General features: G+C 45.4%; 1 pseudogene; it reads left to right on the plus strand.

Moving 5' to 3' along the window:
- Positions 1-2,697: 2,697 nt before the first annotated feature.
- LOC103202692 lies at positions 2,698-3,257 on the plus strand (annotated as a pseudogene).
- The last annotated feature ends 8,942 nt before the right edge of the window (positions 3,258-12,199 follow it).

The following is a 12,199-nucleotide window of genomic DNA, read 5'->3' on the forward strand; positions in this document are numbered from 1 at the left end:
GCTCCTTAATTTTTATGGAAATAGAGTGCCCATCTTCCTTCCATGGAGTGGCTGGTGGGTTCGAACCACTAACCTTCTGGTTAGCAGTTAAATGCTTTATGACAGTCTCTGCTCCTATATCATCACCCTTGAGACAGAAATTCATTTGATTCCCACATGATTTGCATGTCTCCCTTTGTGCAACTAAGATCCCTCCCTGAAGATGCTTTCTTTTCTTTGGATGCAGAGATATCAGTGAGAAGCCAGGAAGTGAGAGGCCCTGGGTGAAGCCAAAGGTGAAGTAATTGCCTAGTTACTAAAAGGTTAGCCTTGGTGACCCTAGAGAGTAGTTGTATTTTTTTTTTTTCTCAAGTTATTTTATTTTCTCTCTTCTCTTCTTTGGCATTTCTTTCTTTCTTTTTTTAATTTTAATTTTTATTGTGATCTGGGTGAAGATTTACAGAGCAAATTCACTTTCCATACAGCAGTTCACATATACTTTGTCTCATGTCATTGACCACAGTTTACCACAATGCAACAGCTCCCCTCCCACTTCCTCCCCATAGTTACCTCATCCCAGTGACCATCCCTCCATACTCTCCTGTGCCCTGAGCTGTCTCCCTGTACATAAGCAGCCCTTCCTTCTCCCATGATTGTTCTCTCCAGGGTGTGTGTCTACTTGAGGTAAATGATTAACTCACATGCCTGTACATTGTTTGGCTGGAAACCACAGGTGTGGGTTCAATTCCAGACCTGAAGGGCTGCTAGGGGCCATAGTCTCAGTGGTTCCACCAGGCTCCATTGGACCAGCAAACCTGGTCCCCACCTTCTTCTTCTTCTTTTTTTTTTTTTGCCTCCAAATGATTTTGAGTTTTGTTCCACATTGTTCTCCCTCTCTATCCAGGATCTCCTACATCCCTTCCAAGTGGATGACAGTGGTAGCCAGGCACCATCTAGTTCTTCTGGTCTCATAGTTGTATAGGTTGCCAATCGGATGGTGTACCAGTTGCTAGGACTGATTGTTTCCATTAATTTTGGTTTTCTTCTTTCTTCTTTGCTCTTGCGAGGAGAGACCCATCGTTGCATCTAGGTGGCAGCTTGTTAGCTTTTAAGATCCCAGTTGCTTAGAGTACTTGTATTTTGCACGAATGAGTTGGGATGGACTTCATGGCAACTAACAATGACAGCTAAGAAACAGCTAAGATCCAAATGCAACAAATGAGGCAGATGAAAGAAGGATCATGGTCTCTACAGTGAAGAACACAGTATTAACAGCTGACATAGCCAAACTCATTGGAGGGAAGAGGTGACAATAGTTTTCCCCAGAAAGGAGTTTTGGTTTTGTTTTATTTTTTAATATTTTATTTTATGTTGATGTTGTTCTGGCTGAGAATATACATAGCAGAACATACACTATCAACAACTTCTACATGTACAATTCAGTGACAATGAGAGTGGCCTTATCTTAATGGGGCAAAGTGGGCTTGGCACTCAGCTATCTCTTTGGTTCAGGAGCAGAACATTTTTTAAATGTTTCAAAGGACATTGTCATTTTCTAACTTAGCATTCATGTTCATTCTTTTTTATCCAAGGATCCAGGTAAATATTGAGTAAAGTGCTTCTTTTCAAATAACTGAGCACCCCCGGAAATATTTTCTTAGGTTTTGAGCCAGTGCAGACCTTGGTCAACGTTTCAAAGAATCTTACTGACTGAATTTCTAGTTCATTTCAACGATTTTTAAGGTTGAGAAAGAAGAGGGTGGTCCATAGTATAATAGGATACACCACGTCTATGTGGGACCAGCAGTGAAAATCAAGTTCTCCAATTTTAAGGCGTTTTTCAAAGAAATCAATAAAAACTGAAACCCTCGCTCCACTTGGAGAGAACATCATTTTCAAAGACCACTGTGATTAAATGCTTTTCTTTGGATGCAAAGAAAACATAAGGGAAAATTTGTCTGAGGTTTTATTTGTATCTGTAGAAAGAACAAAGCATTTAGCAGAGTTAAATGGAGGTGAATGTATTGCCTGCTTAATTACAGCTCAAGCGTGCCCATCTCCTCGGTGTCATTCGTGTGCCTGACGCATCTGAGAAACAAAGCTGTCATGTGACAAAGTCCCTTGGCGACCAATACTGCAGAACCAATCTCAGAGGAAAGAGGTTATGTCTTGGACGGCCATTAATGCTGGGAAGTCAAAGAAAGAGCTATTGGAAGGGTGGATTTTTAGCAATATTCTCCTGAGACCCCTTTGTTTAGTGACATCACCCCGTTCCCTTCTAGAAGTGAACTGGATGGTAGATTGGTATCTGCTGGGAGGCCCACTCATTTCAGGCCACAGTATGGGAAGGTGCAAGCTAGACAGTTTTCACAACCCTGAGGTGGGCAGGGGGCTAGGGCGGCCGCAGTTCACCAATTCCCCTCTTCAGGGGTCTGTCCTCGGGCCGCCTTTCAGCAACCTCCAGCCTCTGTTCTGGGTTTTGTCTCCAGAATTTTGTTTCAAAGGCCTCGAGGGCAGTAATATGCCGCCCCTTCCAAACTCTTATCAAAAGAAGCAGACGATGCAGGGTCCAGGTTTGCTGTCAGATCTGCCTGAACTGGGAGCCGCTGCACAACAGCTCAGAAAGCGCAGCTTCGAGCTGATGGGCCGTAAGGATGAGCTAACCACAGTGGTACAGACACCCTTAGGTTCTTTCCTTTCTGTGCTGCAGCGGCAGCCATGAACACGGTCCGGCTTCAGAAGAGGCCCGCCTCCAGTGTCCTCCACTGTGGCAAGAAGGTCTGGGTGGACCCCAAAGAGACCAATGAAATTGCCAATGCCAGCTCCCATCAGCAAACCCGGAAACTGATCAAAGGTGGCCCGGCCATGAGCAAGCCCATGATCATCCGTTCTTAAGCTTGATGCCAGGAAAATAGCTTAGCCCGCTGGAAGGGCAGGCATACGGGCACAGGCAAGTGAAAGGGCACTGCCAAAGCTCGAATGCCCAAGAGGCGGACTGGCATGAGCAGGATGAGAACCATGCACTGAACACTCGGAAAACACTGCAAATCTAAGAACGCTGACTACCAGGTGGATCACAGCCTGTACCTGAAGGTGAAGTGGATTCTCATGGAACAGCCACAAGGTAAAGGCAGGGAAGTCCCACAAGAAGCTCCTGGCTGACCAGGCTGAGGCCCGCAGGTCTAAGAGCAAGAAAGCACGCAAGCGCTGGGAGGAGTGGCTCCAAGCCAAGAAAGATCATCAATGTTCTGTCCAAGGAGGAAGAGACCAAGAAATAGAACTCCCCCTCCTCTGTCTGTAGAGAGTGGGCTCGGAAATTACACAGATGAATCATTCAATAAAGCAAGCTTTATCTCCCTGCAAAAAAAAAAAAAAAAAGCCTCTCATCATGTAACATTCCATATGCAAAAGAATACGTGCACCAATATGGAGGTTATGAAGCATTACGATAAAATGAACACCCATGAACTTCCACCCAAGTTCTAGAACATAATCGACTAAATGGGCAAAAATTAAGAAACAAATTTTTGAGTGCGAACTCTTACACACTGCTGCTGGGGGAGTAAATTGGTGCATGGAATGGGCACAAAATGGTTCCTCACTGTGATCCTGATTTGCATTTTCTTGAGCAGTACTGAGGTTGAATGCGTTTCTATCTGTTCACTGGCTGTTGAGGCTTCCTCTTTTATGAAATGCCCGTTTATGCCTATTTTCCATTTTCTACTGAGTTGCTTGTGCCTTTTTCTCACTATCTACAGGAGTATTCTGGAATCTAATCCTTTGGCAGTTGTTTGTGTTGCAAATCTCCTAGTTTATGACTTGTCTTTTAATTTTCTTCATAGTATTTTTTAATAAATAGAAAACTCCCTAACCTATCCCCCTTTAACTTTTAATAGAAGAGAAAAACTAGGCACACAGAGGTAACGTGACCTAATAGCTCTTGTTTATTGAGAGCTGACTCTGTGCCATGCACTTTACATCATCTTCTCATTCAATCGCCACAACAACCCTAAGAGGTAAATTACTGTTTTCCCCCATCTTGCCCAAGGTCACACAGCCAGCAAGTGGTGGGCCCAGGGATGGAACCCAGGGCTGGCTGATTCTGAAGGTCAAGCTCGGAACTGCTCCTCTTAACTGTCCAGTTAGCAACAGAGCTCGGCCGGAGCCAAGGGCAGTCCTTGTCCCATGACACCACCAGGTGGCTCTCAATTCATCTCTGGCCCTTCCAAAACAATTTCTATAGGAGCATCTCCTTGGGGAAAAAATGATCCAAGCTATGTTATGTCATATAACCACTATCAGCAAGAAATAGAACTCCTCTTTCTGTTTCAAAACACTGCTAACATCATTGATGATGCATGCTCATTCCTGAGATTCCAAGCTGCTATTTTTGAAAAGTTATCTGGGGTGGCATCTTGCCCCAGGGGCCTCTGGCCTGTTTAATCTGGGTATCTCAATTGGCAGGACACAGTGTGGCCCTCTGGGCTTGATTTAATGTCTAATCTGCAACTTGGGCTGTTCCCAAACCCCCCTGCCTCCTTCTACTTCCCACCCCCACCCTCTTGCTTCCAAACAAAGTGATGGCTGGTGGTGATTGGCCTGGTGGGAGGGAGGGCAGCGGGGGCAGGTCCCACACAGTTCAACTTGGTCCCTGCACAGGCTGGTTGGCTGATTTCTGGCTTCTTTTAATGGGGATTTCACTGAAAGCCAAAACTAATCAATTCATTCACTCATTTTTTGTCTGTGTCACTCTGTGTCCACTCTGTGTCAGTGCTGGGCATGGGGTCCACAGTGGGGAGTGGAATGGTCATCCCTCCCTGCCCTTGTGGAGTTTACATTCTAATGGAGAGACAGACTGCAAACCAGTAATAATAAGTAACCATCCCGATCACAAGATCTGTGAAATGAACTGAAGGGTGTGTGAAGGAGAACAAGTGTGGAAACTTTAGATGGTGTGTTCAGGGAAGACCTCTCTGAAGAAGGGTGTGGGGCTGGCTGGGTGAAGAGCTACATTCTGGGCAGAAAGGGTAGCAAGCAAGTGCCAAGGCACTGAGGAGGAAGGGTGAGATCTGTGGCTTGGCCTGTCTTCAGGGATAAGAGGAGGCCTGGTTGGCAGAAGCACAGAAGGCCAGGGCGAGTGGATGGGAGATGAGATGGGGGAAGGAACCAGGATGAATACGAGAGACCCAGCCACGTGTATGGAGTGGCCGGTCAGGGGCTGGAAGGGCATCATTAAATCACTGCAAGCATGATCCCAGAGGGGCCGTCCGACCGCCTGGAGAGCCTATGGCGGGGGACCTTCGCCAGGGCCGTCCGACCGCCTGGAGAGCCTATGGCGGGGGACCTTCGCCAGGGCCGTCCAACCGCCTGGAGAGGCTACAGCGGGGGACCTAGCAGGTCATGGTGTTCAGGTGTCAGGGGGGAGCCTCTAGAGGGAGTAACACTTAAGCAAAAACCTACAGCCAAATCCCACTGCTGTGGAGTTGATTTCAACTCACAAAAATCCTGAAGGAAACAGTAGAACTGCCCCTAAGGGGTAGGTCCAAGGCTATATAACCTTTCTCTTTGGGAGAGGCTAAAAAACAAAACCAAACTCACTGCCAGCGAGTCGATTCCGACTCACAGCGACCACCTTTGGGTTTCCGAGGCAGTAAATCTTTACGGAAGTAGATTGCCCAGTGTTCCTTCAGAGGAGAGGCTGGTGGGTTTAAACCAACTTTTAGCTATCAACTGAGCGCTTTACCACAGTACCACCAAGGCTCCTTAAAAACCTACAGAGTGGTTCTCAAAGTGTGGTCCCAGGATTGACATCAATATCACTTTAGAATTTGTTAGAAATACACATTCTTGGAGCTCTGGTGGCGTAGTGCCTAAGGCATTTGACTGCTAAACAGAAGGCTGGTGGTTCAAACCCACCAGCCACTCCTTGAAAGGAAGACTGGGCAATCTACTTCCATAGAGATACTGCCTCAGAAACCCAAGGAGGCGTCGCTATGAGTCGGAATCAACTCCACGGCAGTAAGTTTGGTTTTCTTGGGCCCCACCCCAGACCTACTGCACACACATCCCCAAAAGCACAGAGCACAGAGCCTTGTATCCAGCACCAAAAAATAAAACCCGTGGAGCTCAACTCACGGCAACCTCGCTGACACAGCAAAACTGCCCCACAGGACTTCCTTGGTTTTACAATCTTTACAGGAGCAGGCTGCCTGGCCTTCCTTCCACGGAACCACTGAGTGTGTTCAAACAGCCAGCTAGTAGCAGACAAAGTACCAACTGTTTGCAGCACCCCTGTACACCGTAAGTGCTTCATTAATGTCCAGTGACTTAAAGCTGTCATATTCCAGAATCGGCCCCAGTGTTAAGATGCAGAGTCGTTGGGTAGGGGCACACCACAACCAGCAGTCGCGCCCACTTTGATGTGGAATGGGGACAGCTCACATGGGCTTAGTCGATTTCTAGGTGCCAAGGTAGCGGCAGAAATGCGTCTCTACAGCTCAGCCAAGCGAAACTTCACACCTGACTTCCATGTGCAGCAGGCCACGTTTAAACTTCAGCCTTCACAGGGTGTGAAAGGAATTAAAATTCGCAGCAGCCTGTTGAAAGGTTTAAACTGGTTTTGAATTACAAAATCAGGCAGAAGAGAAATGTAGGCAGAAGGGAAATTATATGATCCTAAGCCTCAGTTAACTTAAGGCCAGCTGCAAAGGATGGTACCCAATTATCTGCTATGAAATCCCACCTTGGGGCTGAGAACAAGCTGGGACTGTCAACCCCCAGGGTCCTTTTGAAAAGAAAGCTCTCTGCCTGAGAACTGCTCCCAAACACAGCACCTCCTCCACAGCGCTTGCTAGCTTCAGGCCTGACACTTTAATTACTCTGATAGAAACAAGTTAATGGGTTTTAATAAAAATAGAACCCAAATAGGCGTTAAGTCCTCTATTTTTTGCAACTAATGGTGTTGCCCGGGTTTCAATTCCACAGGTGTTAGGGTGGTCTCCTTTATGCAGTGGGACCGTGTTGATTACATAAGGAGAATGAGGTCACGGATTCCGTATATGTGTATTCTGTGTATAGGGGTGGTGGTGGCAGTAGATAGAGAAGTAACAAAATATTTACCAGTTGGACAATCTTCACATATAAGTTCGGCAACTATGTTCAAGCTGTGCAGCCTTCACCCTCTTGCCATCCTTTCAAAGAACATTCTGGTTGTATGTCTTCTAAGGCTGATAGTTGCTGTGTACTTTTCAACCAACTACATAAATAATACATGTTCATGCGTATAAGCCCACTGCCATCAGTGGATTCTGACTCAAAGCAACTCCACAGGGCAGAGAAGAATTGCCCCTTGGGCTTCCAAGGCTGTAAACTTTCAGGAGAGCTCTGGTAGAGTAGTGCCTAAGGCATTTGACTGTTCAGTGAAGGCTGGCGGTTCAAATCCACCAGCCACTCCTCGGAAGGAAGATGAGGCAATCTACTTCCGCAGTGATTCTGCCTCAGAACCCCAAGGAGGGGTCACTATGAGTTGGGTCCGACTTGACGGCACATAACAACAACAACAAACCTTTATGGAAGCAGAATGCCTCATGGTTCTGAGAAGCTGATGGGTTAGAACCACCGACCTTCTGGTTGGCAGCCCAATGTTTTAATCACAGCGCCACCAGAACTCCTTTTCATACATACACACGCTTGTAAAACATTCAAGTAGTCCAAAGCAAAACACACAAGCCCCTTCACCTCACCTCCCACACCCCCACGCCAACTCCTTGTGCCTCCCTGTGATAACTGCCCTCACCAATCAGATCCTGCCAGCGTCCTTTCAACACCTTTCCCCTTAGACGCAGAAGTGCTGTGTGTGTGTTGGATCTTATCATACAGCCAATTCTGTAACTGCCTCCTTTTTACTAAGACTGTATTTTGTCAGAACATACAGATATACCTTGTTCTTTGTGTACGTCGGCACCGTTCGCTCGTAGCACTAAGATACCGTATTTTGTTTAATCACTCGCCTTCGGAAGAGTTGGGCAGTTTGCAATTTCACAACACTGCCGTAAAAGTCACTGGACTTACCACTTCGGGCTCCTGTACAAAGATTTCTGTAGACGGGGTTCGCGGACAGGGAATTGCTGGATTGAAGGGTGTGCATATGTACATTTAAAATTTTTAAGGCCACTGCCAATTGATCTTCCTAAAGGCTGTCTTTTTCCGAACAACAACAAAAAAAGAAAATTTCTTTTATTATAAAAGTAGTTGGTGTTCTTTGTAAAAGAATGTAAAGAACACAGACTAAAAAGGAGATTTCAAAATTCATAAGACCATCACCCAGGAACAACTATTAGCATATATTTTTTATTTGAGTTCTTTTACCATGCATATGGGTATGTATGACTTTTTTTTTTTTTTAATGAAAATGTGGTTAGAGTGTGTACTGTCCTTAGTAACCTGCTCTGGGTGGCCATGCATTAGAATCAACTCAATGCAGTTTTGTTTTGAACATCATGAAGCTCTTTCCAAGTCATTAAATATTCTTCTATGGTGACATTCTAGATTGTTAACATGGTTTGGGGACTGAAAGAGGGAAGTTTATATATAAGTTGAAAGGCTTTTAGAAGACTGCAAAAAGCCAACACTGGCAATCTGTGTGCAGGATACGTTCACGTGAACACATTTGTGTAAAAAAATTATGCTATAGCCCTTGTTCCTAGAGGTCTTTGAGAATCTGATGAAACCCTGCACGTCTTCCCAGAAAGATTTTTGAACACACAACTTGCATGTAATTTTAGGGGTCTATACTCACCCTCAAGATGTTCAGAGACAGAAATCTTATGTCTGCAACAACATTTTAAAGGGCTGCATTGAATGCCATGGCATGATGGGAGCATAGATTATTTCACCCGCAGAGTAGTTAAAAAGCATGGGCTCTTCAGTCAGACACACAGCCTCAATATTACAATTTTTAGTAGAAATAATAAATGCTTAATGAAAAAGATGAAAATATCCAAATAAGGTCATCCTCAATCCTTTCACTCCCTGCTCTTCCTCTCCCAACATACTCACTGCTAAAAATTTAATATTTACTTTGCTGATAAGACATTTTTTTCCATGTACACATGTACTTCTGTATTTCATTTTTGTACGGAAAAAAAATATAAATTTCTCCTGTTTAATTCACTGCTCCTGACACATGATAGGCACTGAGAATGTTGTGACACATGAAGTATGAATTTCTGAAATTTATCTTTCTGTTTCAAAAATACATCATGGACATCCTTCCATGTCATCGACCTCATCCTTTTTGTGGCTGTGTAGTATTCCATAGAATGGCTACATTGTTTAACCAGAACCCTATTGTCAGACATGGGGCTGTCTCCACATTTTCAATATTTGCATCTACATCCTTATACACTCATGTAAGTATTCCCAAACACAAGCGTGGTTGACAGAATAATGCCCACCCTGAAGATGTCCCTCTCCTAAGCCCCAGAACCTGTGAATATGTCATGTTACATGGAAAAAGGCACTTGTAGCTGTGATTAAGTTCAGAATCTGTAGCTGGGAAGATTATTCTAGGTTATCAGGTGGGCCCAATGTAACCACAAGAGTCCGAAGGCAAGAGAGGCACAGTCAGAGGAGTGTCACTGTGATGAGGTAGCAGAGGTTGGAGTGATGCCATTGCTGAAATGGGGCCATGAGCCAAGGACCGTGGACAGCCTCTAGAAGCTGGAGAAGGCAGGAGAATGGATTCGCCCCAAAGCCTTCAGAAGAGACACAGCCCTGCCAACCCATCTTGGACTTCTGATCTCCAAAACTGCACGGTAATAAATGTGTGTTGTTTTCAGAAAGCAGAGTTCTTTGATAGTTATCAGGGATGGGAGGGAGAGGGAGCGAGAATGAATTTCTAGACAGTAGACACTTGTTACTTTTCGTGGTGGGAAGTCAGACTTGGCCAAGGTAAATAAAAGACACTAAGAACTACACAAGAAAAAGGATAATTTCAGTAAATGCTATCACATACACAATTTTGCAGCAACAGTAAAAACAACCCCAAAATATAGGTGTGACTACAGATGCATTTTTGTGAATAGGAAGGCATATGCAAGTAAATGCACATGCATGTACAGGTGCATCTGTCGGCATATGTACACACATGTTTGTGTGTGCTGCATATATATCCCCACATCACAAAGCACATAGGGGGCACAGTTTTAAGCCATCAAGTTTGTGGTAATTTGTTACAGCAGCAATAGGAAACTCGTACAGCATCAGACCTAGAAATGGAATTGCTGGTTCGAAGGGTAAGCTCATTTTCTCAGTCATCAATCATCTCTCATAGACATATGTACATCCTAGTTGCTGCTCTCTGGATGCCTACTAGTGTGTGTCCTTCTGAAAACGGGGTGCCCAGAATGATCCCCCCTCTCCAGACCAGGCTGACCATTGCAGAAGAAGCATTTTGTTAGACTTTATCAGCGTGTCTGGGCACCTCACGTGAAGTTCCCTTCATTAAGACATAAATCACTTGAACACCTAAATCTTCTTGGGTCACATCTCCACTGTCCTGTTTGTGCGCTGTTCGTTTGTGTTTAACCTTGGGTCAGGCTTGACTTTTGTCCTTCTTTAATGTTGTCTAAATAAACTGAAATATTAAAATCTCCAGCATTGAGCTACCAATGAACTAGCTTCTAGTTTTGGTTGCATTTGAGTCTCAGGTGCTTTCAGAGAATGGAAACAGCAGGTAGATCTGGCCCCTTAAATGTCCTGTAGAGAGAAAGGAAGCTAACGGAGGCAACGTCATGAATAATAGAGCAGATAAAAGCCTCCGAGTCAGAAACAGCTGAACGTCAGGGCTTTAATGCCTTAGAAGTGACTTAACTGGAAAGCTTCACAAGAGAGCCCAGCTAGAGCAGGGATTGGATTTATGGTGGGACTTTATTTTGTTATTGGTGCCGGTGAGGCCACAGTCCTCTCACGGCTATGCTGCTGGCCTCCCCGCGCTGCCAGCAGAGAGAGGTGCCCCTGGGGGCCCACAGGCTGCACCTCCTGGGCCCGACACCCTTTGGTCATTTCCCCAGATCTGCGCAGGACATGATTGAGCAAGTTCTCAGGAGTTGATAGTTCCTTGGCTCTTCATTATCTGATTGGGGGTGGGAGGTTTTACAAATCTAATGTAGGTAAGAGGTTAGAAAGATCCAATTCCCCCTCCAGTTGCCACCAAGCCGACTCTGACTCATGGCGACTCCTGACTCATGACTCAGGTGTGTCCATGTAGAATTGTGCTCCACAGAGTTTTCAATGACTGAAGAACCAGATTGCCAGGTCTTTCTTCCAAGGCACCTCTGGATGTACTCAGCCCTCCAACTTTCTGGTTAGTAGCTAAGCACATAAACCATTTGTACCACTCAGGAGCCCTAATGCCACTGGATGATATAAATAAACCAAAGCAAACTCACTGCTATTGAGTCGATTCCAACTCACAGTGACCCTCACTGGGTTTCTGAAGCTGTAAATCTTTACAGAAGTAGATCATCCCATCTTCCTTCGGAAGAGCAGCTGGTAGGTTTGAACCTTCTGGTTAGCAGCCAAGTGCCTTATCCGCTACACCACCAGAGCTCCTCAGATGATGTAGATAAGAGTTCTCTAAATGGTGGTTTGTGAGCAATTTCACTCCAGCAATGACAGGCGCATTGGGCAGTACAGATAAAATGCTTCCAGATGAGGCTCACGTGTTCCTGTCTGGAGCGCTTTTCACCGGGAGACAGAAGGAAGCCTGGGTCAAAGGCCTGGGGACGGTGGCAGCTAACAGTATTCCAGGAAAAAAAAAAAAAAAAAAAAGCCCACTTCCCCTCAAGCGGATTCCTGACGGTGCCCACGTGTTTCAGAGCAGTAGTGTGTGCGTAGGGTTTTCATGGTCTTTGGGAAGTGTATTGCAGGTCTTCTGAGGCCAATCTCTGGGTTGCTGGAACCACCGTCCTCAGGTTAGTAGCCGAGCACTTAACCATCGGCACCACCCAGGGACTTCGGACAGTGAGATGCACCCATTAAAGGCACGTTCTTGCAGTGATTGCGTCTTCAAACATGGAGTAGACAGGCAGTCCCTGGGTTACACATGAGATCCATTCCTGTGTCTTTAAGTTGGATTTTTGGTAAGTCAAGTCATGTGCATATGGTTCTTACTTAGCCTTACTTTAGTGTAAGAAAACGCTGAAGGCCTTTTCAGTGA

Source organism: Orycteropus afer, unplaced genomic scaffold, assembly GCF_000298275.1.
Source record: "Orycteropus afer afer isolate SDZICR_OR568_19922 unplaced genomic scaffold, OryAfe1.0 scaffold00009, whole genome shotgun sequence".
Classification (NCBI taxonomy): domain Eukaryota; kingdom Metazoa; phylum Chordata; class Mammalia; order Tubulidentata; family Orycteropodidae; genus Orycteropus; species Orycteropus afer.